General features: G+C 42.1%; 1 non-coding gene across 1 annotated transcript; it reads left to right on the forward strand.

Moving 5' to 3' along the window:
- Window positions 1-5,407: 5,407 nt before the first annotated feature.
- On the forward strand, window positions 5,408-5,514 carry LOC141699048 (small nucleolar RNA R71). The gene has a single exon (XR_012565538.1). It is a non-coding gene; the product is annotated as a small nucleolar RNA R71 (small nucleolar RNA).
- Window positions 5,515-7,432: the final 1,918 nt, after the last annotated feature.

Here is a 7,432-nt window from a genome sequence, read left to right on the forward strand (position 1 = left end):
CTTCAGAATCGGCTTCCCCAAAAGCCTAGTGTACTCCTCCTCCGCAGCTCTGTCAGTCAACCGAGGCCTTGCAGCAGTACCCCTTGATGAATCAGCAGTAGGGACTGTGCTGCTGCTATCGATAGTTCGTGCTCTCTTTGCTGCCATTGAATCTCGAATAAAAGTGTTTAAGAACTGAGTTTTTATGCTTAGGAGAGAGTTTAAGTGTAGGAAGTTTATGGGAGATATGTAGAATAGGTGTATGTATATATAGGGTATGGAATAGGTTAAATTAGATTAGGAGTGGGGTTGAGGGATGAAATTATGGGGTATTAGGAAAAGAAGTCGTGGGTTTATGGGCTGTGTTTTGGTTTTTTTATTTTTCTGATTTTTTTTTGTTTTTTTCTGAACTTAAAAAAATTCTGGCAGTTGACCCCTGAGCGGTCGCTCAGCAAAGCTGAGCGGTCACTTAGCAAAGCTGAGCGGTCGCTTAGCAAAGCTGAGCGGGCGCTCAGCTTGCTGAGCGGTCGCTCAGCAGAGCTGAGCGGGCGCTCAGGGGGTCACTGGAAAAAAAAAATTCAGTCCCGTTTTTCTGATTTTTTTTTATGTTTTTGGATAGGTTATTAACTTCTAAGGGTTCCTGTAACAACAACTCATGGGTTGCCTCCCACGCAGCGCTTCTTTTTCGTCATTAGCTTGACGTTACGTACCTTTCTCACGTAGTCAATAAAATGGCACTAACCACTTCTCGGTTTGCCCTATCCCCATATTAGTGCTTCAAACGCTGACCATTAACCTTGAATGCTTGGTCCGGATCATTCTCAAAAATTTCCACCGCTCCATGTGGAAACACAGTTTTGACAATAAAAGGTCCAGACCACCTCGATTTCAACTTCCCAGGAAAAAGTCGGAGACGAGAGTTGAATAATAGAACTTGTTGCCTCGGCACGAATAACTTAGGATGTAGCTTCCTATCGTGCCACCTCTTCACCTTTTCCTTATACATTTTGTTATTCTCGTATGCTTGAAGTCGAAATTCATCAAGTTCATTAAGCTGAAGCATTCTTTTCTTACCAGATGCGTCTAACTCCAGGTTCAACTTTTTCAACGCCCAGTAGGCCTTATGCTCAAGCTCCGCAGGTAAATGACATCCCTTACCGTACACCAATTGAAATGGGGACATACCAAGTGGAGTTTTGTATGCTGTTCTGTAAGCCCAAACAGCTTCATCGAGCTTTAAAGACCAATCCTTCCTTGACGGACAAACAACCTTCTCTAGAATGCGCTTGATTTCTCTGTTAGACACTTCCGCTTGACCATTTGTTTGCGGATGATAGGCAGTAGCAACTCGATGATTCACATTATAACGCTGCATCATAGAAGTGAACTTACGGTTTCAGAAATGCGACCCTTCATCACTTATGATTACACGAGGTGTTCCAAACCTTGTGAAAATTTGCTTATGAAGAAAATTCAGCACTGCCTTTGCATCATTTATCGGTAAAGCTTTGACTTCTACCCATTTTGAGACATAATCAACTGCCAGCAAGATGTACTGATTATTGCAGGACGAGACAAAAGGCCCCATGAAATCGATTCCCCAAATATCAAAGACCTCGACTTCAAGCATCACATTTAACGGCATCTCATCCTTTCTCGTCAAATTTCCCACTCTTTGGCAACGATCACACCTTAAAACAAACTGATGAGCATCCTTAAACAAAGTAGGCCAGAAAAAACCTGCTTGCAGAATACGAGCTGCCGTCTTCTCACCACCATAGTGTCCACCATAAACCGTGGAGTGGCAGTCTCGTAATATCCCCTCCGTCTCACAGAACGGGATACATCTCCTGATGATCTGGTCAGCTCCCTGACTAAACAAATATGGTTCATCCCACATATACCACTTCACCTCATGCAGAAACTTCTTCTTTTGAGCGGAGGTCAAATGAGGAGGCATTATATTGCTGACGAGATAGTTTACAATATCTGCAAACCATGGTTCTTCCTCCTGAACTGCAAACAACTGCTCATCCGGAAAAGATTCATTGATTAATGTCCTATCTTGTGAAGTAGAATCGGGATTCTCCAACCTAGAGAGATGGTCAGCTACTTGATTCTCAGTACCTTTTCGATCCTTGATCTCTAACTCAAATTCCTGAAGTAAGAGCACCCAACGAATGAGTCTCGGCTTCGAATCCTTCTTGGAAACTAGATAGCGAATGGCCGCATGATCAGTGAATACTGTTACATTAGTACCAAGCAGATAAGATCGAAATTTCTCGAAACCAAAGACTATAGCCAAGAGCTCCTTCTCCGTAGTGGTGTAGTTCATTTGGGCCCCATTTAAGGTCTTACTCGCATAGTAGACCACATGAAAGAGATTATTCTTGCGCTGTCCCAGAACTGCACCTACCGCATAATCACTCGCATCACACATCATCTCAAACGGCTCTGTCCAGTCTGGTGCTGTAATAACTGGTGCAGTGATCAAACTCTTCTTGAGAGTCTCGAATGCCGCCAAACATTCATCATCAAATTTGAAAGGCACATCTTTCTCAAGCAAATTGCACAACGGCTTAGATGTCTTTGAAAAGTCCTTGATGAATCGCCGATAAAAACCCGCATGACCAAGAAAACTACGGATTCCTTTCACAGAAATAGGTGGTGGAAGATTTTCAATGACTCCCACCTTGGCCTTGTCCACCTCCAGACCCTTGCTAGAGACCTTATGCCCAAGAATAATGCCTTCACGCACCATAAAATGACATTTCTCCCAATTGAGCACCAAATTAGTTTCCACGCACCTTTTGAGTACGGCGCGAAGATTATTCAAACATTCATCATACGAATGTCCAAAGACGGAGAAGTCGTCCATGAACACCTCGACATTATTTCCAATCATGTCAGAGAATATAGCCATCATACATCTCTGAAAAGTGGTCGGGGCGCCACATAACCCAAACGAAACTCTACGAAAAGCAAACGTGCCAAATGGACAAGTCAAGGTAGTCTTTTCCTGATCCTCTGGTGCAATACAAATCTGATTATACCCAGAATAGCCATCCAGAAGACAAAAATACTCGTGACCAGCCAACCTGTCAAGCATCTGATCAATGAACGGAAGAGGGAAGTGGTTTTTCCTCGTGGCTTTGTTCAACTTTCGATAATCCATGCATACTCTCCATCTTGTGACTGTTCGAGTGGGGATGAGCTCATTCTTTTCATTTGCTACCATAGTGATACCTCCTTTCTTAGGTACACATTGTACGGGGCTCACCCACGAACTGTCAGAAATAGGATAAATGATGCCTGCATCCAGCCATTTCAGAATTTCTTTCTTCACCACCTCCTTCATGATAGGATTCAGTCTGTACTTCTGTTCAACAGTCGGCTTACTACCTTCCCCTAGCAGAATTTTATGCATACAATATGAAGGACTTATCCCCTTGATGTCTGTTATGGTCCATCCAATAGCCGATTTGAATTCTCTCAAAATCCTTAAGAGCTTGTCTTTCTCACTACCTGAAAGGTCAGATGCAATAATAACAGGTAAAGTAGATGCATCACCTAAAAAAGCATACCTCAAGTGTTCAGGTAATGGCTTGAGCTCCATGGTAGGTGCTTCCTCTATTGATGGTTTGAGCTTTCCTTCAGCATTCTGGAGGTCAGAAGTACCAAGAGATTCAAACGGCATGTCCAGCTTTCGCTTCCAGGGAGAAGCGTTCAGATATTGTAATTGCTCGTTGCCATCTTCATAATCACTGTCAAAATTCCCCACTAAGGCCTTTTCCAATGCGTCAGACATTAGCATGCGATCAAGTTCCGAAGTAACCGCAGAATCAATCACATCCATTTTTAAACACTCCTCATCTTCAGTAGGGAATTTCATTGCCTTGAATACGTTGAAGGTCACATCATGATCTTGTACCCGCATAGTAAGTTCACATTTTTGCACATCTATCAAGGTACAGCCAAGATTATGGGAATCTTCTTATCTTCCTCAAAATCCAGAATAACAAAATCTGCAGGAAAGAAGAGCTTATCCACCTTGACTAGCACATCCTCCACTATGCCCCTTGGGTAAGTAATGGAACGATCAGCCAATTGTAGAGACATGTATGTGGGCTTTGGATCAGGCAAATCCAACTTTTTAAAGATCGACAATGACATCATATTGATGCTCGCTCCCAAATCACAAAGGCACTTGTCAAAAGTCAACTTGCCAATGGTGCAAGGAATGGTGAAGCTACCTGGATCTTTCAGCTTTGGCGGTAACTTTTGTTGCAGAACAGCGCTGCATTCTTCCGTGAGAGCAACGGTCTCAAGGTCATCCAGTTTCACCTTCCTTGAAAGAATACTCTTCATAAACTTCGCATAACTAGGCATTTGCTCCAGAGCCTCAACGAAAGGTATATTGATGTGAAGTTTCTTGAACACCTCCAGAAACTTACCGAACTGTCTATCCAGCTTTTGTTGCTGCAATCTCTTAGGAAAAGGTGGTGGAGGATAGAGCTGTTTCTCCCCTGTATTACCCTCAGGCAGAGTGTGTTCAACAGTAGTCTTCCTTGGTTCCGCCGCTTTCTCCTTTTGCTTAGCTTCTTCATCTCTAATTTCAGCTTCTCCTTCTTTTGCCTTTTAAGCATCAGCAACTTTTCCAAACCTTAAGGTAATAGCCTTGACTTGCTCTTTAGCTTCCTTCCTGCCTGGTACTTCTGTGTCACTGGGAAGAGTGCCAGGTTGACGATTGAGCACTGCATTGGCTAATTGACCGATTTGATTTTCCAAAGTCTTGATAGAAACCGCCTGACTCTTGCATAAAAGCTTAAGTTCCTCAAAATTAGCACTAGTAGGTGCAGCTGCACTTCCCTATTGAGGATATGATTGCCTTTGAGCATACTGTTGTGGTTGCTGAAATCCAGGTGGGTTAAACTGTTTACTCACGCCTTGCTGATATGGGGGCTGAATAGCATTCTGATTATTCCCCCAGCTGAAATTTGGATGATTTCTGTTATTAGGATGATAGGTAGCTGGCACAGGCTGCTGTTGTCGCTGATAATTATTCACATACTAAACAGATTCGTTGACAAGAGAACACTGATCCGTAGCATGAGAACCTGCACAAAGCTCACAAACCATAGCTATTTGATTAACTCCATATGTAGCCAGAGAATCAACCTTCATTGACAGCGCTTGAAGCTGTGCTGCAATAGCGGTGGCTGCATCGACTTCCAGAATACCTGCTACCTTACCAGGCATCATCCTCTGAGTTGGGTTTTGATGCCCATTTGCAGCCATAGTCTCGATAAGATTATAAGCCTCAGTATAGCTTTTAGCCCATAAGGCGCCTCCAGCTGCTGCATCGAGCATGGGCCAAGATTGGGCCCCCAAACCATTATAGAAACCAGTGATCACCATCCAATCGGGCATTCCATGATGTGGATACTTTCTCAACATTTCCTTGTATCGTTCCCAAGCTTCGCACATAGATTCTGTAGGTTGCTACACAAACTGAGTAAGAGCATTCCTCATAGCAGCAGTCTTTGCCATCGGATAAAACTTCACCAGAAACTTTTGCGCAAGATCTTGCCACATAGTGATGGACCCAGCTGGTTCAGAATGTAACCAGTCCTTAGCTTTGTCCCTCAGTGAGAATGGGAAAAGCCTCAGCTTGATAGCCTCATCAGTCACGCCATTATTACTTAAAAGTGCTACAGATCTTGACAAAATTCCTTATCTGCATGTTGGGGTCTTCAGTCGCCGCTCCTCCAAAAGAAACAGAATTCTGCACCATCTGAATAGTGCCCGGCTTGATTTCAAAGGTGTTAGCTTGAATAGCCGGATGAAGAATGCTTGACTGAATGTCATCAATTTTTGGCCGAGAAAAATCCAAAAGAGCTGGATCAGCTTGAACAATACGATCACCCATGTTTACTGGTTCTTTCCGCTCAGTTCCTGAATCCAAATCTTCAAAATCTAACTTCTCCGGAATATCAAGAACTTCATCTGTCTCCTCAGCTGTATCTAAAGTCCTCTTGCAAGTACGAGAACGAGTTTGCATAAACGCTCGCTAAAGTACCAGAAACACAACCGGAAATGATAAGTAACTACTACGTCCTAATCACTGAGTCCTAATGACCAATGATGGTAAGTACATAAACTAAACAAATACGCCGAGTCCCCGGCAGCGGCGCCAAAAACTTGTTAGGGCGAAAACACGCGCTAATATTCACGAAAGTATACGCGTTCGCAAGTAATATAGAATACTTTCTAGTTCGTTCCCACAGAGACTCAGACTAATTTATTGTCTAATTAAACTCACGCACCAATATATGATTACTTCTCAATATTAAGACACTAACACTTAGAATTGTTGACTAAACATTAACTACAATTAACTACTTAATTAATCACTTAATTAACACTTCAAATTAACAATATTAAAACACTCATGAGATCAAAACTTTATTACTACTTTCGTCAATAGCTATTGTTATTACCTTTAGCATGTGACAGTGATGATATTAATCGAATAACACGAAACTAATAAAATCCAACTTTCATTGTACTAATACCATTCTACCAAACATCCACAATTAAGATAGAAGTTGAATAGTCATCAATTATGTTGAGTTCCTATATGTCTACAGAAATTGACAACACAACGATTTAAGCACAAGTTATACCTTTTGATTACACAGGGCAAATAAAACTGTTAGAGTTACCCACTAATCATGCACACCGTACATGAACCTATGCTAGCATGGCAAGTTCTAAATCTCAAGATCCATCGTCGCTTCACAAGAGATTAACACCCTATCTTATATGTTCGTGATGCACATAAGACGAATACGCACAACCAATACTAGATATCATACAATCATCACACACTAAAGTATTAAACAATTAACTAAAGAATTCCATATTAAATCCGTTGCAACCCCATGATCACGATTAGCCCATAATAGCACTCATCGTCATCATGGGTTCATATGAAATCATGATAAACAAACACAATAAAATAATAACTAAACTAATTATATTAAATCAGAGTACGTCACAAGAGTAAATAGGTTCAAAATAAGAAAACTAGCATCCAACGTTACAATGAAACAAGAATCACGAGAAAATATGCTTCCTCTTCGTTGCTGTGTGCTAAAACGGTCTTCTTTCTTATCTCCTTCGCTCCTTGCGTAATACCACGATCCTCTCTCTTGAAAACGTCTCCAAATCTACTTATATAATAGTCCCATAACACTCAGATTACATAGAAGTGGAAGCCAAACAGAAGTAGAAGTCCTAAAAATAATTATTAAATTTCCCGACCCTGCGCGGCCGCTCAGCATAGCTGAGCGGGCGCTCAGCTTTCTGCGCGGCCGCTCAGCATTGCTGAGCGGGCGCTCAGGACCCTTCTGGAAAATTCCTTAGTTTGCTCCGTTTCTTCGCCGTAATC

This window comes from Apium graveolens, chromosome 11, assembly GCF_009905375.1.
Source record: "Apium graveolens cultivar Ventura chromosome 11, ASM990537v1, whole genome shotgun sequence".
In the NCBI taxonomy this organism is placed as follows: Eukaryota; Viridiplantae; Streptophyta; class Magnoliopsida; order Apiales; family Apiaceae; genus Apium; species Apium graveolens.